General features: G+C 46.8%; 1 pseudogene; it reads left to right on the top strand.

Moving 5' to 3' along the window:
• LOC112631044 overlaps nucleotides 1-18,935 on the top strand; it is a 30,208-nt pseudogene extending 11,273 nt beyond the window's left edge.
• The last annotated feature ends 5,087 nt before the right edge of the window (nucleotides 18,936-24,022 follow it).

Raw genomic sequence — 24,022 nt, 5'->3', positions numbered from 1 at the left:
TTTTTTTTTTTTTTTTTTTTTTCCGAGAAGGAGTTTCGCTCTTGTTGCCCAGGCTGGAGTGCAATGGCACGATCTTGGCTCACTGCAACCTCCGCCTCCTGGGTTCAAGTGATTCTCCTGCCTCAGCCTCCTGAGTAGCTGGGATTACAGGTGCACCCAGCTAATTTTTTTGTATTTTTTTTAGTAGAGATGGGGTTTCATCACGTTGGCCAGGCTGGTCTCAAACTCCTGACCTCAAGTGATCTGCCTGCCTCAGCCTCCTGAAGTGCTGGGATTATAGGCATGAGCCACGGCGCCTGGCCACATTTTATACTACTTTTATGTTACTCTGTGTTTGCTGACTGCTTCCTGCTAGACTCTAAGCTCCACAGAACACCTGTTCAGTTCACCTCTATATCCCCAGTATCTAGCTTGATACACAATAGGGGCTCAAAACTATTGGTAGAGGCAGGGCGTGGTGGCTCATGCCTGTAATCGCAACACTTTGGGAGGCCAAGGAGCGACGATCACTTGACCCCAGGAGTTTGAGACCAGCCTGGGCAACATAGGGAGACCCTGTCTCTACAAAAAGTAAAAAGAAATTATGCTGGGTGTGGTCCCAGCTACTTGGGGGGCTGAGATCGGAGAATCACTTGAGCCCAGGAGGTCGAGGTTGCAGTGAGCTATGATTGTGCCACTGCACTCCAGCCTGGGTGACAGAGCAAGACCCTGTCTCAAAAAATAAAAACAAACAAACAAAAACCTCACGTACTTGTTGGAAGAATGAATTAGGGAGGGAGAGAAGATTACTTGTTTTGGGTACTTGTAATTGTCCTCAGGAACTCTCCATAAGAACACTTCCATTTTTCAGTCTAGACCAGGGAGTCAGGTCTAAGAGGACCGGTATATCTAGAGTAAATACAACCCCAGCCACAAAGCAAATCGAAGCAGTCCCCCTTTCCTGAGCACTAAGTATGTTCCAGGCACTGTACTGAGTGCTTTGCCCACAGGCCCCAGTTAATCTTCATCACATCCATAGGCAGTAAGCATTAGCTCCATCATACAGATGAGGGATCTGAAGCTGTGCATTGCCACCCCTCCCAGCCTTTCTAGTTGTGTGTGGTTCCCATCTTGCAGGGGAAGAAAATCTCAGGAGTGGCTGAGAAGTCCCAGAAGAACTTTCTGTACATGCATCAAAACTGCCCCTGCCAGGCTGGGTGCAGTGGCTCACGCCTGTAATCCCAGCACTTTGGGAGGGGGGCAGATCACCTGAGGTCAGGAGTTCCAGACCAGCCTGACCAACATGGTAAAACCCCGTCCCTACTAAAATACCAAATTAGCCAGGTGTGGTGGTGCATGCCTGTAATCCCAGCTACTCGGGAGGCTGAGACAGGATAATCACTTGAACCCAGGAGGCGGAGGTTGCAGTGAGCCGAGGTCGTGCCATTGTACTCCAGCCTGGGCAACAAGAGTGAAACTCCGTCTCAAAACAAAACAAAAAAACAAAAACTGCCCCTGCCTTCCAAGAAAGGAAAACCAGCTCCTGGGGAATAAGCCAGAAATCAACAGTGGCCCTGCCTGCCCTGCCGGTGGGTGCAGGCACATGGAAACCAGATGCAAAGGGGGCCCATGGGCCCAATCAGACTCTTGGAGGTGACGAGAATGCCCTGAAGCATTCCACGGCATTCAGAGTCCCTTTCACCCACACCTTCTCTATTGTTCCTCCTCTTCTCTGTGTAGCCATAGCAGTACCACCATTCCACACTGAGGCTCAGAGAAGCAAGTCAGCCTGCTCAGGATCATGAAGCTGGAAAGTGATGAAATCAACCACCTTAAAACAACTCCCCACAGGTGTGGGTAAGGCTGACCCCCTTTAAGCAAACCTCCTTTGTGTCGAAGCAGCAGCTGGAGAAACAACTGCCAGATGGAACACTGGCCTTCAGTTTCCAGCTGGGAGCCATCCAGCTCTATGCAGCTTTACTGGAGGAGTTCCTTGGAGGAAAAGCTCCTCCATGGGAGGCCTCGTTTAAGCAAACATGGTCACACGAGGTGTTGCAGCAGCAGCAGGCCACCGCAGAGATAGTTGCTTGGGTGCAGGGCCATGAAGACCTCTGAGACTGAACATACAAATAGGCAATGGCCAGACTATATTTAAAAATAGACTCCAACCCACAACCTGTAGCAACCAATTCAGAAAGCCAACCCGCCACTGGCAACCAAGTCCAGGAAGCCAAACAACCCCTGCAGCAATCAGCCCAAAATGGCCAGAACTTGACCAACATCCTAATTTTTGCCCCAGTGTACAACATAGGACCAACTGAAGGAAGCCAGATATGCTCCCCTAACCAGTCACATAGGATGTCCTGCTTCTAATAAGCCCACCTACAGCTCCCCGATGTCAACAGCCTCCAATCAGGGCACACCCAAAGCCTCCCCTTTTCCCACCATAAAGCTTCCTCACTCCCCTGCCCGCCTTTGAGTCCTCTGACAAAGGCAAGTGATGGTAGCTGACTCCCTTGCTATAGCAAGCTCTGAATAAATAGCCTTTGCTCATTTTCATTTGAGTGGGCTTCGTTTGTTTCCATACCTCCCCGTTGCCTGTTTTATGACTTGATTTTCTTATCTGTGAAATGGGATGATAATTCTGGACATAAGTCTTTTGGGAGGAAAATGCCTTGAATTGCAGGGGAGCCCCCGATACATCCCCACTCCTTGGGTCACTTCTGATCTCAGTTCAGCTGCCACATAACCCACCTCCCTCTTTTTCTGAGCATAACTGGGCACATCTACGTGTCCAGTTCCTTCATTTTTTCAGGGGAGGACCCTGAATCCAAGCAGGAAAATGCTGACTTACCCGAGGTCTTCTCCTCCAGAGGTTTTTAATGACCCAGTCTTGCTCCCTGGTTTCCTCCCTCCTGACTGCCCAGGAAAGCAAGCACATGAGCCTTTTCAGCAACTCCGCAGGGTCTGACTTCAATCTATGGTAAAACTGAAGAGGCTAAAGGAGGAAAAATGCACACAGGAGTGAGTTACTAGGCACCACAGAAGCTTCCCAACCAGGAAAGGCCAGTTGTGGCCTGCATACAGAGCTCTGCCCTCCATAGGGAGGTTTTTCTTCCTTGGTTTCAGGGAGCATAAGCCCCACCCAGGTTTTCTGAGCCTCTTTTATTCAGGGAGGCTGACTGGCTCTAGAAGAGTCCCTTCTCCCTTCCTGGGGTTGTCTCCACCCAAGCCTGGCTCCACCTTCTCGCTGCAAGACAAAAGCAAAGGGGATCACAAATCACAGTACTCACCATTCTAGTAGTAGTGTGCCATACACGATATTAACTACTTTTCATATATAGACTCTTTCAGTCTTCAGAACAGCCCTCTGATACATATAGGTACCATTATTAGCATGTCCATTTAACAATGGGGAAACTGAGTCAAGGGAGCATCAGATGATGTGCCCAAAGTCACACAAATAGCAAGTCGAAGAACAGGGATTAAAACCCACGTCCAGAGATGAACTCTCAAACACCTTATGGTACCACTTCAGAATGTTTTCAAATGAACACAAATATGAGTAATAGGACATGGTCAAGCGTAGTGGCTCATGCTTATAATCCCAGCACTTTGGGAGGCCGAGGTAGGAGGATCACTTGAAGCCAGGAGTTGGAGACAAGGCTGGGCAACATAGTGAGACCCTGTCTCTTCAAAAAAATAAAATAAAATAAAATTAGCTAGGCATGGCGGCACACACCTGTAATCCTACAGAGAGGCTGAGGCGCAAGGATCACTTGAGCCTGGGAGTTTGAGGCTGCAGTGTGCTGTGATTGTGCCACTGCACTCCAGCCTGGGTGACACAGCCAGGTCCTGTCTCTAAACAATATCAAAAAATCAAATACTAATAGAACAGTATTTTGCATGTTCCAGAGTTGGCAGCAGGATTCATTTACATTTCAGAGAAATGTTGGGTTATTTCTCATTTATTCTTAGTTCATTTGACTTCCACAAACATTCACTGACCCCCAAGAGAGATATTGAGAGATATGAATAAAGCCTTCTCCACCTCAGACCTAGCACTTTCCTGGGAATAAGGAGGCCACTCTGCTAACCCCCAACCCAGTCACTTCAGGGCTTCCCAGATGGTGAAATAGAGTTTACACTCAGAAAAGAGCAGGACACACATATCACCAGACAACACACATAACACTGTAAGGGCTAGTTTTACATCCAGATTCCTGGGCTTCAACGTAGGACAAGAGTCTGAGACACTTTTTTTTTTTTTTTCTGTCACTCAGGCTGGAGTGCAGTGGTGCAGTAATGGCTCACTGCAGCCTCAAATGCCTGGGTTCAAGGAATCCTCCCACCTTACCCTCCTGAGTAGCTAGGATTACAGGCACACACCACCAAATAGGGCTCATTTTAAAAAATGTTTGTAGAGGCAGGATCTCGCTTTGTTTTCCAGGTTGGTCTCAAACCCCTGGGCTCAAGTGATCCTCTTGCCTCGGCCTCCCAAAATGCTGGGATTACAGGTGTGAGCCACTGCACCACGCCAAATCTAATTTTCTTTTTTTTTTTTTTTTGAAACAGAGTTTCGTTCTTGTCCAGGCTGGAGCGCAATGGCAAGATCTCGGCTCACTGCAACCTCTGCCCCACCCATCCCCACCCCAGGTTCAAGCAATTCTGCCTCAGCCTCCTGAGTAGCTGGGATTACAGGCAGCTGCCACCACGCCCCGCTAATTTTTGTATTTTTTAAATTTATTTTCAGTTTTTTGAGATGGAGTCTCGCTATGTTGCCCAGGCTGGAGTGCAGTGGTGCAAACTTGGCTCACTGCAACCTCTGTCTCCCAAGTTCAAGCAATTCTTCTGCTTTGGCCTTCCAAGTAGCTGGGATTACAGGCACACGCCACCACACTGGCTAATTTTTATATTTTTAGTAGAGATGGGGTTTCGCCATGTTGGCCAGACTGGTCTGGAACTCCTAACCTTGTGATCCGCTTGCCTCGGCCTCCCAAAGTGCTGGGATTATAGGCATGAAGTCAAACTCTGTCTCCAAAAAAAAAAAATTAGGTTTAGGTTTGGCCTGGTGCAGTGGCTCACACCGTGCCCGGCCATAATTTTTGTGTTTTTAGTAGAAACAGGGTTTCACCATGTTGGCCAGGCTGGTCTTGAACTCCTGACCTCAGGTGATCCACCCACCTCGGCCTCCCAAAGTGCTGGGATTACAGGCGTGAGCCACCGTGCCCGGCAAAACCTGAATTTTTAACTAGCACCCTAGGTGAATTTTATCAGGACAGTGAACCAGGACTCTCTGAAATCCCTTTCCCGGGATAGTCAACTAGGCTTTCGATTTAAACTTGCATTTGAAGCTTGAAGAGACTCACACTGACTTACCCAGGCCCTAACACACACCAGCTGTCTCCATGGTTGTGCCAGGTGGTAAAGGATACAGGGCAGCAGGAAACCAGTCCCGGTTCTCAGGTGGATCTCGCACTTGCACCTCTGTTAGAGCCCAGGCCCTGAGGGCACAGGGCCAAATTGCCACAGAGCTCCAGAGGAATCTGTCTCTCCCATCCCCCACCCCAAGACTGAGCTGCTGGAGGAGAGGGGCCAGGTTTTTTCCCTTTTATTGGTTAACTCTCTTCAGTCGCCCCTTTTTCCTGCAGACACCTTGGGGACTTTCAGTAATTGTCAGCTGAATGAATAAATTAATGACAGAGGGAGACAGACGTGTTAACAGCTAACAGTAATTCAAGCAGAATGGAGTAAGTGCTAAATAGTGGTGGAATGAGTCATGAATGCTGACAGGGAAGGAAGAGGGAAAAAGGCATTCATTCTCTCCCCCTCCACTGTCAAAACAGTGTCTTCACTCTTCCTCCCTCCTTCTCTCTTACAGGCACAAGACAGCAGAAAATATATGTGTATAGTTTCAAAACAGTTCCAAAGCAAACACCCATATAGTCACCCCCATGTGCTGGCCCCCAGGATAAGAAATAGAACCTTACCAGAACCTCAGAAGCCTTTCCTCCTTTCCTGGACCCCTCCATGACATTATTATTCCCTGCCTCTTGCCTTCATCTAACTTCTAATCTCATTCTGAGGGGAATCATTTTCTTACTTTTTTTTTTTTTTGAGACAGAGTCTCTCACTCTGTCGCCCAGGCTGGAGTGCAGTGGCACCATCTCGGCTCCCCGCAACCTCTGTCTCCCAGGTTCAACGGATTCTCCTGCCTCAGCCTCCTGAGTTGCTGGGATTACAGGCATGTGCCACCACGCTCGGCTAATTTTGTATTTTTAGTAGAGATGGGGTTTCTCCATGTTGGTCAGGCTGGTCTTGAACTCTCGACCTCAGGTGATCCACCCGCCTCGGCCTCCCAAAGTGCTGGGATTACAGGAGTGAGCCACCGTGCCTGGCTCATTTTTTTACTTTTCTTAATTTTTTTTTTTTTTTTTTTTTTTGAGACAGAGTCTCACTCTGTTGCTCAGGCTGGAGTGCAGTGGCATAATCTCGGCTCACTGCAACCTCCACCTCCTGGGCTCAAGCGATCCTCCTGCTTCAGCCTCCCGAGTAGCTGGGATTACAGGCATCCACCACCACACCCAGCTAATTTTTGTCTTTTTTGTAGAGATGGAGTTTCACCATGTTGGCCAGACTGCCTCTGGTCTCGAACTCCTGACCTCAAGTGATCTGCCTACCTTGGCCTCCCAAAGTGTTGGGATTACAGGCGTTACCACTGCATCTGGCCATTTTCTTACCTTTCTTTATGGTTTGACTGTGAACGTCTATGTCACAAGACAAGACGTTGCCTTGTTTTGAATTTATGACCACACGTTTTCTTCTGTGGCTTGCGTCTTTATGCAACATTTTTTGGACTTTTGCCTGGGTCGATGCTTGTGGCTATAGCTATACATTCTCACTGCTGCATGGCCGATTCTATTGTATAAACATACCACAATTTACTTAGCCATTCTTCTGTTGATGGTCATTTGGATTGTGTCCAGTCTTTGGCAATTACTAACAATGCTGCTGTATGTGACTTCTAATGCACACATCTATTTAATACATTTAAGAGGAAGTGCTGGGTCATGGGGTATGTGATTTTCAACTTTCCCAGGTAATGCCTAACTGTTTTCTGAAATGCATCTGCTTCTAGACTGTCTTATCTGCAGTTCAACTTACTCAGTAGCACTAGGGTCGTCTCTCCTCACAGGTAACACCAATTGAGCTCTCTTGGTTTCATCAGGGTAAGAGTTTGGGGAAAGGGGAGGAAAAAAACAGTCAGGTGTGGCTGGGTGCGGTAGCTCACGCCTGTAATCCCAGCACTTTGGGAGGCCAAGGCAGGTAGATCACAAGGTCAGGAGATTGAGACCATCCTGGCTAACATGGTGAAACCCCATCTCTACTAAAACTACAAAAAAATTAGCCAGATGTGGTGGTGGGCGCCTGTAGTCCCAGCTACTCAGGAGGTTGAGGCAGGAGAATGGCGTGAACCCAGGAGGCGGAGCTTACAGTGAGCCGAGATCACGCCACTGCACTGCACTCCAGCCTGGGTGACAGAGGGAGACTCCATCTCAAAAAAAAAAAAAGAAAAAAAAAAGTCAGGTGTGGTGGCTCACACACTAGTACTTTGGGAGGCTAAGGAAGGAGGATCACTTGAGTCCAGGAATTAGAGGCTGTAGTGAGCTATGATTATACCCCTGTATGCCAGCCTGTGGGCAACAGAGTGAGTCCCTATCTCAAAAAAAAAAAAAAAAAAAAAAGAAGAAAAATGGTGCATAGACCCCCGATGGGAGTAAGCCCAAGGTTTATTGTCTACTGTGAAAGTCAGTTAAAATTATTTTTTTCTGGCTGGCTGCAGTGGCTCGTGCCTGTAATCCTACCTGTAATCCCAAGGTGGGCAGATCACCTGAGGTCAGGAGTTCGAGACAAGCCTGACCAACATTGCAAAATCCTGTCTCTACAAAAATACAAAAATTAGCTAGGTGTGGTGGCAGGTGCCTGTAATCCCAGCTACTAGGGAGACTGAGGCAGGAGAATCACTTGAACCCAGGAGGTGGAGGTTGCAGTGAGCCAAGGTCACACCACTGCACTTCAGCCTGGGTGACAGAGCAAGACTGCATCTCAAAAAAACAAAAACAAACAAACAAAACAAAACCCCAAAACAAAAAAATTATTTTTTTTCTGTGAGTAACAGAAATCCCCAAATAACAGCAAATTAAACAAAACAGAAATACATTTCTGTCCCACATAAATGAAGGTCTGAAGTCAGCTATCCAGACTGATACAGGGCTCCATGAGGTAGGTTCCGTTGCTGTTGTTCCACTGTCTCTGCAAATGGCTTGAGCTGCTTGAGCTCCAGCCATCACGTCTATATCCTAGCCAACAAGAAGGAGGAAAGACAAAAAGAATTTTTTGTCCCTTTCCTTTGAATACACTTTCAGAAAGTTATACAGGCACTGCATATATTCCAGTGGCCAGAACTTAATCTCTCAGAAAGAAAGAACTGCAAGTGATACTGGGAAATGTAGTCCTTGTTCTTGGTGGCTGTGTGCCCAGCTAAAAGCTGGGAGTTTCATGATTAAGGAAGGAGGGAGAATGGATTTGCAGGACAACGAACAATCTCTGCTATGGATATCCTTGCTCAGGAAAGCACTTCTGGGTAGGTCTGCCTAATGCCCTTATTACACACACTTACAGATACACATCTCACAAGTCAAAATGGAGAGTAAAATAGGTATTTAGTAATGTCACATCTTTATTTTATTTTATTTTTTGAACAGAGTTTTGCTCTTGTTGCCCAGGCTGGAGTGTAATGGTGCGATCTCGGCTCATTGCAACCTCTGCTTCCCGGTTCAAGCAATTCTCCTGCTTCAGCCTCCCAAGTAGCTGGAATTACAGGCATGTGTCACCATGCCCAGATAATTTTGTATTACTGGTAGAGACGGGGTTTCACCAGATTGGCCAGGCTGGTCTCAAACTTCTGACCTCAGGTGATCCACCCGCCTCAGCCTCCCAAAGTGCTAGAATTACAGGCGTGAGCCACCACACCTGGCAATGCCATGTCTTTAAATATTACAAGATATACTCTCTGTTCATCTAGGAAACTATGGTGCCCAAATGGTGAGTAGTAAAGTAAGTTTCAGCTGGGCGCAGTGGCTCATGCCTATAATCCTAGCACTTTGGGAGGCCAAGGCAGGTGGATCATGAGGTCAGGAGATTGAGACCACCCTGGCCAACATGGTGAAACCCCGTCTTTTAAAATACAAAAAATTAGCTGGGCGTGGTGGCACGCGCCTGTAGTCCCAGCTATTTGGGAGGCTGAGGCAGGGGAATCGCTTGAACCCAGGAGGCAGAGGTTGAAGTGAGCTGAGATCATACCACTGCACTCCAGCCTGGCAACAGAGCAAGACTCCGTCTCAAAAAAAAAAAAAAGAAGATTAAAAAACCCACCATCACCAACAAAACAGTAAGTTTCTTCCCCTCTTGTTGTAGGCTTGTCATCTTCTTCTCTGAGTCCCCTACTTCTCATTTGTTAAGGCTACAGCCTTTCTCCTGGGCCTTTCCTAAGGAACTGGTACTTACATCCCCTTTGATACCTAAACACTGCCCTGAAACCCAGGCGAGATGACCTGGGAACCACATGTCAAGCCCAGTATATATGTAAACTGAACTGTGAGGAAACCCATTTACTTTATTTTAGTTTTTTAATTTTTATTTTATTTTATTTTTTGAGATGGAGTCTCTCTCTGTCACCCAGGCTGGAGTGCCAGGGCACAATCTTGGCTCACTGCAAACTCCACCTCCTGGGTTCAAGCTATTCTGCCTCAGCCTCCTGAGTAACTGAGATTACAGGTGCCCACCATTACACCCGGCTAATGTTCGTATTTTTAGTAGAGATGGGGTTTTACCATGTGGGCCAGGCTGGTCTTGAACTCCTGACCTCAAGCGACCCACCTGCCTAGGTCTCCCAAAGTGCTGAGATTACAGACGTGAGCCACTGTGCTCATGTGGCACATGCGTCTAATTCCAGCTACTCGGGAGGCTGAGGCAGGAGAATCACCTGAAGCCTGGAGGCAGAGGTTGCAGCGAGCTGAGATCGGGCCATTGCACTCCAGCCTGAGCAACAAGAGCAAAACTCTGTCTCAAAAAAAAAAAAAAAAAAAAAAAGGAATTAAAAGCAGGGTATCATAGAGTTATTTGGACACCCACCTTCATAGCAGGATTGTTCACAAAAGTCAAAAGGTGGAAGCAACCCAAATGTCCATCGACAGATGAATGGAGCAGCAATATGTGATCTGTACATGCAGTAAGATATTCAGCCTTAAGAAGAAGGGAAATTCTTACATCCTACAATGAATAAACCTTGAGGACATCATGCTAAGTGGAATATGCCAGTCACAAAAAGACAAATACTATGCGATTCCATTTACTTGTGGTACCTAGAATAGTCCAAGTCCCAGAGAGAGAAAATAGAAGAGGGGCTGCCAGGGGCTGGGAGAGGGGAGAACGGGGAATTGTTGCTTAACAGGTAGGGTACAGAGTTTCAGTTTTGCAAGATGAAAAGAGTTCTGGAAATTGGTTGCACAGCAATGTGAATGTAATTAATACTAGTGAACTGTGCCCTTGAAATGATTAAGATGGTTAATTTCATGTTATGTCTATTTTACCATAATTAAAATAATAATACTTTGTAAACTTCTTTTTTTGTTTGTTTGTTTGAGAAGGAGTCTTGCTCTGTCACCCAGGCTAGAGTGCAATGGTGGCGTGATCTCAGCTCACTGCAACCTCCGTCTCCTGGGTTCAAGCAATTTTCCTGCCTCAGCCTCCCGAGTAGCTGGGATTACAGGCATCTGTCACTGCGAGTGCTTAATTTTTTTGTATTTTTAGTAGAGACGGGGATTCACCATCTTGGCCACGCTGGTCTCAAGCTCCTAACCTCGTGATCCACCCGTCCCAGCCTCCCAAAGTGCTGGGATTACAGGCGTGAGCCACCACGCCTGGCCTAAATTTCTTTTTTTTTTTTTTTTTGAGATGGAGTCTGGCTCTGTTGCCCAGGCTGGAGTGCAGTGGCCAGATCTCAGCTCACTGCAAGCTCCGCCTCCCGGGTTCACGCCATTCTCCTGCCTCAGCCTCCCGAGTAGCTGGGAGTACAGGCGCCCGCCACCTCACCCGGCTAATTTTTTTTGTATTTTAGTAGAGACGAGGTTTCACCGTGTTAGCCAGGATGGTCTCGATCTCCTGAACTCGTGATCCGCCCGTCTCGGCCTCCCAAAGTGCTGGGATTACAGGCTTGAGCCACCGCGCCCGGCCCTAAATTTCTTTTAAAAAGACACCAGGCCGGGCATGGTGGCTCACGTCTGTAATCCCAGTACTTTGAGAGGCTGAGGCTGATGGATTTTATTATCAAAATAATTAGTTATTTTAGGCAAATACTCTGCTGAATCATATGGCAATTTCTTTTTTTGAGACAGAGTCTCATTCTATCACCCAGGGTGGAGTGAAGTGGTGCCATCTCAGTTCACTGCAACCTCTGCCTCCTGGGTTCAAGCAATTCTGCATCAGCCTCCCGAGTAGCTGGGACTACAGGCACGCACCACCACACTTGGCTAATTTTTGTATTTTTAGTAGAGGTGGGGTTTCACCATGTTGGCCAGACTGGTCTTGAACTCCTGACCTCAGGTGATCCACCTGAGTGGTGTGAGCCACTGTGCCCGACCTGGATTATATGGTAATTCTATGTTTTATTTATCTACGAGACAAGGTCTCAGTCTGTCACCCAGGCTGTAGTGCAGTGATATGATCACAGTTCGCTGCAACCTTGAACTCCTGGGCTCAAGGTATCCTTCTACCTCTGCCTCCCAAAGTGCTGAGATTACAGGCATGAGCCACCACACTCAGCCTATGTTTATTTATTTATTATTATTATTATCATTATTTTGGTTTTTTTTTGAGACAGGGTCTCGCTCTGTTACCCAGACTGGAGTGCAGTGGTGTGATCAGAGCTCACTGCAGCCTTCACCTGGCTCAAGTGATCCTCCTGCCTCAGTTTCCCAAGTAGCTGGCCCCACAGGTGCACACCACCATGCCCAGCTAATTAAATTTTTTTCTGTAGAGATGGGGGCCTCTCTGTGTTGCCCAAGCTGGTCTTAAACTCCTGATCTCTAGTGATCCTGTTGCTTTGGCCTTCCAAAGGGCTGAGACTATAGGTGTGAGCCACCACGCCTGGTCTATGTTTAATTTTCTGAGGGACTACCATACTCTTTTCCACAGTAGCTGCCTGATTGTATATTTCCACCCATAGTGCACAAGAATTTCAGTTTCTCCATATCCTTGCTAAGGCTTATTATTTTCTGGTTTTTATTTATGTTTAAAATATTTACTTATTTATTTATTTACTTACTTATTTACAGACACAGAGTCTTGTTCTGTTGCCCAGGCTGGTGTGCGGTGCAGTGGCATGATCATAGCTTACTATAGGATTGAACTCCTGGGCTCAAGGATCCTACTATCTCAGCTTCCCCAGTAGCTGGGACTATAGGCATGTGTGACCGTACCTGGCTAATTTTTAAATTTTGTGTAGAGACAGGGTCTGGCTGTGTTGACCAGGCTGGTCTCCAACTCCTGGCCTCAGATGATCCTCCCAGTTTGGTCTCCCAAAGTGCTGAGATTACAGGTGCGAGCCACTGTGCCCAGCCTGTTTTTAAATATATTTTAAATTTTTTCATTGTAACCATCCTTTTTTTTTTTTTTTTTTTTGAGACAGGGTCTCATTTTGTCCCATAGGTTGGAGTGCAATGGCACAATCTTGGCTCACTACAGCCTCTACCTCCTGAGTTCAAGCAACCCTCTTGCCTCAGTACCCCCAAGTAGCTGGGACTACAGGTGCATGGCACCACCTGCCTAATTTTAAATATTTTTTTGTAGAAGCAGGGTTTAGCTGTGTTGCCCAGGCTGGTCTTGAACCCCTGAGCTCAAGCGATCCTCCTGCCTTGGCCTCCCAAAGTGCTGGGATTACAGAAGTGAGCCACCGCACCCAGCCAGATAGTAGCCATCTTAATGGAGTGAGATGGCTTACTTTTAAAAATTATTTCTAAACTGAACCCAGACCCTGGCATATCAGAGGTGGTTACAGAGTGAACGCATCTGACAAACAATCGAGGTAATTTTGTTTTCCAGGGTTTGTTCCATGAATAAACAGTCTCTGAGAGGCTGGTATCTTGTCCAAGTGTCAAGGGCCTGAATTTGAATTGTCTAACTGAAAGGCAGCATATTCTGTATGAAGCAGTGGTCCTGCCTACGGGCTTGCTTTCCCTTGCCAGGCCCCCAAAGCCCACCGCCCTCTGTCCTCGAGGGGAGCGGCTTCTTTCACAGGAGAGGCCGCTCCTGCCGTAGTCACCTCTCTACCTGGTTCCACCCTATGCAAGGCAAACAAACCCAGAAGAAAGAAACCCATTGCCATGCAAAATCCAGTGACCCCAAACCCAACCAGACCACCAGGGATGTTCTGGGAGTCTGGGCTGGGGACAGGAGCACAGCCAGCCCTCCCCTGCAACACCAAGTGCCTGGTGGGGCAGAGCGAGTCACATTTCAGCCTCACTCACAGGCCAGCTTGAAATGCGGCCCAGCCGCCACTGCCTCCTGAGAACTCCTCCGGATGCCTGCAGGCTTATGCGGGGCTGAGTCACTTCCTCACCTTAATTCTCCCCTAATACCTTCCCTTTCTCTGCCGCTTTACTCCTGGCACCACTGTCTGGGTGTGGAATGTCTGGGGAAGCTGTGCAGGTGGGTTGGCTGAGCTGTCTGCCCAGATACCACAAACATGGCTGGGGAGAGAGGATGCAGGGGTAAAAGTAAAGCCAGATTTGTCTGCTGGCTCTTAAGCGCGTCCTAATCCCCTCAGTCAGTTTGATCTTCGCAAACATGAGCACAGGTCAATATCTCTAAGCAGGGATCCTGAGGGGCTGGTGGAGGATGGAGGAGAGGATGGATGAAGAGGAACAGGAAGTAGGGGGGACAGTGATGGCTGCTTTGGCTTTTAGAAACTTCCATCCCACGTTACTTTCCCTAGGGAAGCTCCCACCTCCCATCCCTGGGAGAACAGACTGCATCCTGAAAGGTCAAGTTCCAGGTCATGTTAAATATGATGGTTTCCTGGATGAGTCTAAGGAGGCATCATTAATATTTTCAGCCTATTTCCGGAAGTCCTGCTGTTCCTCTTACCTATGCGTATGCTGTCCTTCCCTGTGTACAACTTAACTTTCCTTTTCAGGTTTTGGATGCTTTGTCTTTACATTGCTTTGTGTGTTTGCCTGCCTCAGGCTGTATGTTTGGAGATAGAAATTGGGTCAAAGTTTTAATTTTTATTTAAGTTATTCATTTACATAGCTTAAAAAGTCAAAGGATGGTGCAAGACTTATGAAAAAGAGCCCTCTCCCTTCCCCTTAGCAGAGATAATCACCTTCATTTTTTTTTTTTTTTTTTTTTTTTGAGGCGGAGTCTCGCTCTGTCACCCAGGCTGGAGTGCAGTGGTGTGATCTCGGCTCACTGCAAGCTCTGCCTCCCACGTTCACGCCATTCTCCTGCCTCAGCCTCCTGAGTAGCTGTGACTACAGGCCCCTGCCACCACGCCCGGCTAATTTTTTTGTATTTTTAGTAGAGATGGGGTTTCACCGTGTTAGCCAGGATGGTCTCGATCTCCTGACCTCGTGATCCACCCGCCTCGGCCTCCCAAAGTGCTGGGATTACAGGCGTGAGCCACCGCGCCCAGCCCATTTTTTTTTTTTTTTGAGACAGGGTGTCGCTCTGTCACCCAGGCTGGGGTGCAGTGACGTGATCTCAGCTCACTGCAACCTCCACCTCCCAGATTCAAGCGATTCTCCTCTTGCCTCAGCCTCCTGAGTAGCTGGGACTATAGGTGTATGCCACCATACCTGGCTAATTTTTGTATTTTTTTTTTTTTTTTTTTTTTTTTTGAGACGGAGTCTCGCGCTGTGTCACCCAGGCTGGAGTGCAGTGGCGCGATCTCGGCTCACTGCAAGCTCCGCCTCCCAGGTTCACGCCATTCTCCTGCCTCAGCCTCCGAGTAGCTGGGACTACAGGCGCCCGCCACCACGCCCGGCTAGTTTTTTGTATTTTTAGTAGAGACGGGGTTTCACCATGTTAGCCAGGATGGTCTCGATCTCCTGACCTCGTGATCCACCCGCCTCGGCCTCCCAAAGTGCTGGGATTACAGGCTTGAGCCACCGCGCCCGGCCTAATTTTTGTATTTTTAGTAGAGATGGGGTTTCACCATGTTGGCCAGGCTGGTCTTGAGCTCCTGACTTCAAGTGATCCACCCGCCTTGGCCTCTCAAAGTGCTGGGAATACAGGCATGAGCCAGTACACCTGGCCATCTTCAATTTTTATAGCTCATTCTTTTGGCATTTATCGCCATTTCCCTCAATAATATTATTTTATTACTACATCATACTTTTTTCAGTTTTAGGCACTATTTATTGTCTTCCGTACTCGAACAACTCATGCGCCCTTCCTGGCCTCCATCTTTCCACTATAGTCATACAATAATTTGGTTAGAGCAATAGCCAGTGTTTACATTATTACCACTATGTAAACACTATTACCATGTGATGGACTATGCACAATTTTTTATTTTCCCTGGAGCTAATAATTATCTCCACCCCCACTTCATTTACTTAGTTTCCTATGTATTTAATGCTAAGCTCTTTCAGTTGTTGAAATCTTCCCTCAATACTTTCAGATGATATTCTACCAATTTTATTTTCTTGAAGAAACCTCTCTTAGACATGGCTGGGCACAGTGGCTCACACCTGTAATCCCAGCACTTTGGGAGGACAACATGGGTGGATCGCCTGAGGTCAGGAGTTTGAGACCAGCCTGGCCAGCATGGTAAAACCCTGTCTCTACTAAAAATACAAAAAATTAGCCGGGCATGGTGGCAGGTGCCTGTAATCCCGGCTACTCGGGAGGCTGTGGCAGGAGAATTGCTTCAACCCGGGAGGCAGAGGTTGCAGTGAGCCGAGATCACACCATTGTATTCCAGCCTGGGTGACAAGAGCAAAACTCCGTCTCAAAAAAAAGAAAAGAAGAAATCTCTCTTAGACATTTCTGACCTTATCTGGTCTAGGCTGGTTGTCCTACAGGACTGTTGCATTGTTGTCATCTTGCAGTCTCTTTTTACCAACATCCTGGGGGATTCTCTTTATCTATCATATGTCAGATTCCTGTTTCCCCTTGTCTTTTTCTTGATTTACTACCTTATTTTGGTGAAACACATCCTTCAGGAACCTCCTGAGTATATAAACATTTTTTACTGAACCTTAAATGACTCAAATGTCTTTTTCTATCTTCAACCTTGATTGATAGTTTGGTTGGGTATAAAATTTTAAGTTGTATGGCTGGTTACCATGGCTCACACCTGTAATCCCAGCACTATGGGAATACGAGGTAGGCAGATCACTTGAGGTCAGGAGTTTGAGACCAGCCTGGCCAACTTGGTGAAACCCTGTCTCTACTAAAAATACAAAAAATTAGTCAGGTCTGGTGGCTAATGCCTATAATCCCAGCTACCTGGGAGACTGAGGCAGGAGAATTGCTTGAAGTCAGAAGACAGAGGTTGCAGCAAGCTGAGATTGCACCACTACACTCCAGCCTGGGTGACAGAGTGAGACTTTGTCTCAAAAAAAAAAAAAAAAGAATTACGTTGGAGATGATTTTCCTTTGGAAATTTGAAAGCATTGCTTGTCTTCTAACTCCCAGTGCATCTATTGAGACATTCAAGCCACTCTTAATTCCTGACCTGCTCCCCTTTCCCTTCAGAAACTTGCAGGATCTTCTCTTTGTCTTCAGTGTTCTAAATTACAATGATTTGTCTTGATGTTGGTCTCTTTTCATCCATTGGGCCAAGAACATCTTGGGCCCTTTTAAAAGGGAAATATATGTCTCCGTTTTTGAAAATTTTCTTTGGGTATTTTATTTTATTTTATTTTATTTGAGATGGAGTTTTGCTCTGTCACCTGGCTAGAGTGCAGTGGCACAATCTTGGCTCAATGGAACCTCCCCCTCCCGAGTTCAAGTGATTCTCCTGCCTCAGCTTCCTAAGTAGCTGGGATTACAGGCGCCTGTCACCACACCTGGCTAATTTTTTGTATTTTTAGTACAGATGAGGTTTCATATGTTGGCCAAGCTGGTCTCAAACTCCTGATCTCATGATCCACCCACCTTGGCCTCCCAAAGTGCTGGAATTACAGGTGTGAGCCATCGTGCCCAGCCCGGGTGTTTCTTTGAGCATTTCCTCCACTCCTTCTTCTCTGTTGGTTTTTTTTTGTTTATTTATTTGTTTGTTTGTTTATTTATTTATTTATTTTTCTGGAATTCCTATTATTCAGAAAGTGGAATTCCTGTATTAGGCCTCTAATTTTCTTTCTTTTTTTTTTTTTTTTGAGACGGAGTCTTGTTTTGTCGCCCAGGCTGGAGTGCAGTGGCGTGATCTCGGCTCACTGCAAGCTCCGCCTCCCGGGTTCACGCCATTCTCCTGCCTCAGCCTCCGAGTAGCTGGGACTACAGGCGCCACGCCCGGCTAATTTTTTGTATTTTTAGTAGAGACGGGGTTTCACTCTGTTAGCCAGGATGGTCTTGATCTCCTGACCTCGTGATCCGCCCGCCTTGGCCTCCCAAAGTGTTGGGATTACAGGCGTGAGCCACCGCGCCTGGCCAGGCCTCTAATTTTCTTATCTCTTCTCTCCTATTTTCTGTGACTATGTTTTTGTAAGCTTTCCTCAATTTTATATTCCAATCCTTCTACTGAGCTTTTGATTTCTGACATTATATTTTTAAGTTTAAAGAGCTCCTTTTTGTCCTTTGAATGTTCCCCTAAAAAAAAAGAAAATAGTGGCCAGGCATGGTGGCCCATACCTGTAATCCCAGCACTTTGGGAGGCTGAGGTGGAGGACTGAGATCAGGAGTTCAAAACCAGCCTGGGCAGCAAAGTGAGACCCCATCTCTACAAAAAAATAAAAAGATTAGTTGAGTGTGATGGCATGTGCCTGTAGTCCCAGCTACATGGGAGGCTGAAGCAGGAGGGCTGCTTGATTCCAGGAGGTAAAGGCTGCAGTAAGCCATGTTCGCACCACTGTACTCCAGTCTAGGTGACAGAGTGAGACACGGTCTCAAAAACAACCAAAACCCCAACAGTATTGTGTTTTTGTCTCAGGTTTATATATTTGCAAATTGAATGTCTAAATACATTATACTCTTGCTGGGCATAGTGGTTTGCACCTTTAGTGCTAGTTCCTGGGGAGGCAGGGGCAGGAAGATCGCTTGAGCCCAGGAGTTCTGGGCTGTAGCATGCTATGCTGATCGGGTATCCGTACTAAGTTCGGCATCAATATGATGACCTCCTGGGAGCAGAGGACCATCAGGTTGCCTAAGGAGGGGTGAACTGGCCCAGATCAGAAAAGGAGCAGGTTGGTAGTTTAAATTGCATTGCACTGAAGAAATAGGTGGTGGGATCTTGCTGGGTGTTTGATTAGCCCTTTCTCTGTCTTGCTTGTTTGAGCTTCAGCAGAATTCGAAACGACTGGCAATAAGGCTGGGAAGGACTCTGGAAAAACCAAGACAAAGGCTCGTAGAGAGCCGACCTGCAGTTCCCAGTGGGACATATTCATCGACACCTGAGATCTAGGACAACCAGTCATGGGCATGTGGGTGCAACTGCCGCAGTGCATAGCATAGCCATCCTAGAGTAACTCACCGCAGAGCTACCTGAACTGGCAGCAAAAGCATCAAAAGACTTCAAGGTAAAGCGTATTACCCCTTGTCACTTGCAACTTGCTGTTTGTGAAGATGAAGAATTCTCTTCATCTTCATCTTCTCTCATCAAGGCTACAATTGCTAGTGGTGGTGTCATTCCACACACTCACAGATCTCTGATGGGGAAGAAAGGACAACAGTAGACTGTCTAAAGGCTGCCTGGATTCCTTATTATCTCGGGACTCTAAGTACTCTACCAACTGTCCAGCATGGTGATTCCAGTGGACTGTATCTCTGTGAAAAACACAATTTCGTCTTTTTTTTTTTTTTGTAGATGGAATTTTGCTCTTGTTGCCCAGGCTAGAGTGCAATGGCGTGATCTCAGCTCACTGCAACCTCCGCCTCCCAGGTTCAAGCGATTCTCCTGGCTCAGCCTCCTAAGTAGCTGGGATTACAGGCGCATGCCACCACGCCCGGCCAGCTTTTGTATTTTTAGTAGAGATGGGGTTTCATCATGTTGGCCAGGCTGGCCTCGAACTCCTGACATCAGGTGATCCGCCTGCCTTGGCCTCCCAAAGTGCTGGGATTACAGGCGTGAGCCACCGCTCCCAGCCCAAGTTTGTCTTTTTGTAATTGTATCTGAGCAAGCTGGAAGTTTAATTAGCTTTCCAACCAACCAATTTCTGCATTCTAGTCTTAACCATGTTTAAGTGTTACTATGGCTTCAAAGAAGCTATTGATTCCAAAGTAGTGGGTTTTGATAGAGTTTTTTAAAAAACTGGATTTTAACAGTCATGCAGAAGTTATAGTAACAAACATTTGGTTTTGTACAGGCATTATTTCCACTCTGGTGCATAAGCTTAATAAAGGTCATATCCCAAACTAAAAAAAAAAAGAGAGATGGAGCAGGTCAAAACTCCCATGCTGATCAGTTGATCAGTAGTGGGATTACGCCTATCAATAACCACTGCACTCTAGTCTGGGCAACACAGCAAGACTCTATCTCAGAAAGGGGGAAAAATATCCATATAAGTATTATGTCTATTTTTGATAGTATTGTGTTCTTGTTTCAGAAATGCGTGGGTTTTGTTTTTGTTTTTTTTTTTTTGTTTGTTTGTTTGTTTGTTTTGAGACGGAGTCTTGCTCTGTCACCCAGGCTGGAGTGTAGTGGTACAATCTCTGCTCATTGTAACCTCTGCCTCCTGGGTTCGAGAGATTCTCCTGCCTCAGCCTCCCATGTGCTGGGACTACAGGCGCCCGCCACCAGGCCCAGCTAATTTTTGTATTTTTAGTAGAGGCGGGGTTTCACCATGTTGGCCAGGCTGGTCTCGAACTCCTGACCTCAAAGGATCCACCCACCTCGGCCTTCCAAAGTGCTGAGATCATAGGTGTGAGCCACTGTGCTCAGCCTGACACATGTTTTTAAGATCTTGCTAAGAAATAATAATTATAGGTTTTTTGTTGTATTTTTAAAAGTTCTCTTTTCCCTGCATAAAATAATTTTCTCCAAGTAGGTTTTTCCATTTATTTTCATCTCTGCCTTTCATGTTAGAGACTTTGGTCAGATGTCTGATGACTGTTGGTTATCTGAGTAGGGGCACTAAAAAGCTGATTGAAAAGTCTGAGCACATGGGGAGAACTTTTTGACTATGAACTTCATTGCAGGGTGATCTGGCTGAGCCATTCATTGTTATGAGTATCTTTAGATCTTTTTTTTTTTTTAGGTAGTCAGATTCTCCAAAATACATTCTTCAACTGATCACCTGGAGTTATGAAGCCCCAGGAGCTCAGTGAATGAAGCAGGCCGGGGTTTCACACTACAGCTGTAAATGTTTGCTTAATCCCCTGCTGTAAGTACAGATCCCTCTTACTAGCTGAGTCCAGAGTCCTCTAATCTAGAGACCATGCAATTTACTTTCTTCTGGGAATAAACTTTATTTATTTATTTATTTAGAGATGGAGTCTCGCTCTATCACCCAGGCTGGAGTACAGGGGAATGATCTTGGCTCACTGCAACTTCCACCTCCCAGGTTCAAGAGATTCTTGTGCTTCAGCTCCCTGAGTAGCTGGGACTACAGGCACATGCCACCATACCATGCTAATTTTTGTATTTTTTTAGAGGTGGCTTCTTCGTGTTGGCCAGGTTGATCTCGAACTCCTGGCCTCCCAAAGTGCTGGGATTACAGGTGTGAGCCACCGTGCCCAGCCATCTCCTGGGAATAAACTTTAGTCTCCCACCAATTTTCTGGATGGCAGGATATGAGGAGGGCATTTGGGGTATATAATTTTTTTTTTTAAATTTTCAAACAGTTCTCTTGTTCTTTTTTTTTTTTTTTTTTTTTTTTTGAGACGGAGTCTCGCTCTGCCGCCCAGGCTGGAGTGCAATGGCCGGATCTCGGCTCACTGCAAGCTCCGCCTCCCGGGTTCACGCCATTCTCCTGCCTCAGCCTCCCGAGTAGCTGGGACTACAGGCGCCCGCCACTGCACCCGGCTAGTTTTTTTGTATTTTTTAGTAGAGACGGGGTTTCACCGTGTTAGCCAGGATGGTCTCGATCTCCTGACCTCGTGATCCGCCCGTCTCGGCCTCCCAAAGTGCTGGGATTACAGGCTTGAGCCACCGCGCCCGGCCAGTTCTCTTGTTCTTAAGCCCCACTTTCACGTCTAATTCTGGTGCCAATTCCTGAGCCTTTTGGAAATTCCACAGAGTAAATCTGGTTGCTTTTAGCTTCTTCTCCTATTCAGTTTAGGACTCAGCTCTCTTGGATCGGCTAAAGTAGTTGCCACTCATTCATTTGTTTTCCAGCCTCCAAGAGGGCATAGTTGTCTCCATTCCCATTGCTAACTCATGGCCCACTCTGCGTGTGTATGATCTTTCTAGGATCTCAAGTGAAAACCTCAGGTCTTCGCCAAAGTCTCTCTACTCTGGCTGGGGCCAAACTCCAACTCTCCCAGCCCTGAAAAGCCTCTGAAACTTCAACTCAGCTATCTAGCTGCAGAGGCTATTCTCTACTCCATCTGCCGGAGTCTTGCCCTGTGTGTGGGAGTTTAGGAGTCAGTGAAGCCTCAAGAAGGAGAATTTTAAAATAATCAACTTCTGGCTGGGCGTGGTGGCCCACACCTGTAATGCCAGCACTTTGGAAGACTGAAGCGGGTGGATCACTTGAGGCCAGGAGTTCGAGACCAGCCTGACCACCACGGTGAAAACCCTGTCTCCACAAAAATACAAAAATTAGCTGGGCATATTGGTCTGCTCCTGTAATCCCAGTTACTTGGGAGGTTGAGGCAGGAGAATCACTTGAACCCGGGAGGCAGAGGTTGCAGTGAGTCGATAGCATGCCACTGCACTCCAGCCTGGGCGACAGAGCGAGATTCTGACTCAAAAAAAATAAAATAATCAACTTTGGCTAGGTGTGGGAGCTCATGTTTGTAATCCCAGCACTTTGGGAGGCCGAGGAGGGAGGATCACTTGAGCCCAGGAGTTTGAGACCAGCCTGGGCAACATAGTGAGACTGCATTTCTGTTAAAAAATTAACAAATTAGCGGGGCTTGGTGATGCATACCTGTAGTCCCAGCTACTTGGGATGCAGAGATGGGAGGATTGCATGAATCTAGGAAGTCAAGGTTGCAGTGAGATGTGATCGCACCACTATTTTCCAGCCTGGGCAATAGAGGGAGACCCCAACTCAGTAAACAAAATAAAATACAATAATTTTATTGATTTAAAATACAGTACATTGGGATTTAGGATGGGCGATGCTAATCTCATCGTATTTTAGCTTATTATAACTCTCACTGCCTTAGTAAAATTATTAGGAAACAGTCTAGGACAATATTTTTTTAATGTTCATTCACAGTGTTAGTGAGGATGGGTGAGCTTGACAAAGGCATTCTTCAAAAATAAAAACTAGCCAGGTGTGGTGGCTCACACCTATAATCTCAGCACTTTGGGAGGCTGAGGTGGGAGGATCACTTGAGCCCAGGAATTTGAGGCCAATCTGGGCAACATTGGGAGGCCCCATAGCCGGGCATGGTGGTGTGCACCTGTAGTCCCAGCTCCTTGGAAGGTTGAGGTGGGAGGATCACTTGAGCCCCAGGGGACAAGGCTGCAGTGAGCTGTGATCACTCCACTGTGCTCCAGCCTGGGTGACAGAGCGAGACCCTGTTTCAAAATAAATAAATACAAAATGCAATTAATATATTGATATACTTACAATAAAACTCACTCATTTTAAGAGCACAGTTTAATGGCTTTTGATGACTGTAAACACATATGTAACCATCACCACAATCAAAATATAGAATATTTTTATCCCTCAAAAACTTCCTTGTGTCCTCAAGAAGAATTTTTAAGCAGAATTCTTGGGTTTCTGCTCTGTGTCTCCTTCCTCTCCCCGAAATCCCCGTTGCCTCAGCAGCCTTGCACTCCCATCTGTTTTCCCCAACTAGTAACACTGCTAGTCTCTCCTTGGACACTGTTTCCCGTCGTCAAGAAAATGTCTTCAGCGTGAAAGCGGGAGTGAACTCTCTTAGTGACCATATCCCTGTACCGGTTGATGTAGCATATCTGCAAAGAGTTGTTTACTATATTTTGTCCGGGCTTTATATTCATTCCCAGCAGAGGCCAGGGAAAGATAAATATGATACCCGCTACTCCATCAGACCTAGAACCAGAGGCTTTAAAATACTTCTTTTTTTTTTTTTTTTATTGAGACAGGGTCTCACTCTGTTGCCCAGGCTGGAGTGCAGTGGCTAGATCTCGGCTCACTGCAAGCTCTGCCTCCTGTGTTAACGCCATTCTCCTGCCTCAGCCTCCCAAGTAGCTGGGACTACAGGTGCCTGCCACCATGCCCAGCTAATTCTTCTGTATTTTTAGTAGAGACAGGGTTCCACCATGTTAGCCAGGACGGTCTCGATCTCCTGACCTCGTGATCCGCCTGCCTTGGCCTCCCAAAGTGCTGGGATTACAGGTGTGAGCCACCGCGCCCAGCCTTTTTTTTTTTTTTTTGAAAGGGAGTTTTGCTCTGTCGATCACACTGGAATGCAGTGGTGCAATCTTGACTCACTGAAACTGCCACCTCCCAGGGTCAAGCTATCCTCCTGCCTCAGCTTCCCGAGTAGCTAGGACTATAGGTGTATGCCACCACGCCCAGCTAATTTTTGTATTTTTTCAGTAGAGACGGGGTTTCACCATGTTGACCAGGCTGGTTTCAAACTCCTGACCTCAAGTGATCTACCCAAAGTGCTGGGATTACAGGCATCAGCCACCTCGCCTGGCCTAAAATATATTTTT

The sequence above is a fragment of the Theropithecus gelada genome, chromosome 9 (genome assembly GCF_003255815.1).
Source record: "Theropithecus gelada isolate Dixy chromosome 9, Tgel_1.0, whole genome shotgun sequence".
NCBI lineage: Eukaryota > Metazoa > Chordata > Mammalia > Primates > Cercopithecidae > Theropithecus > Theropithecus gelada.
Note: the sequence above shows the minus strand (reverse complement) of the source record. Positions and strands in the feature narration are given on the sequence as shown.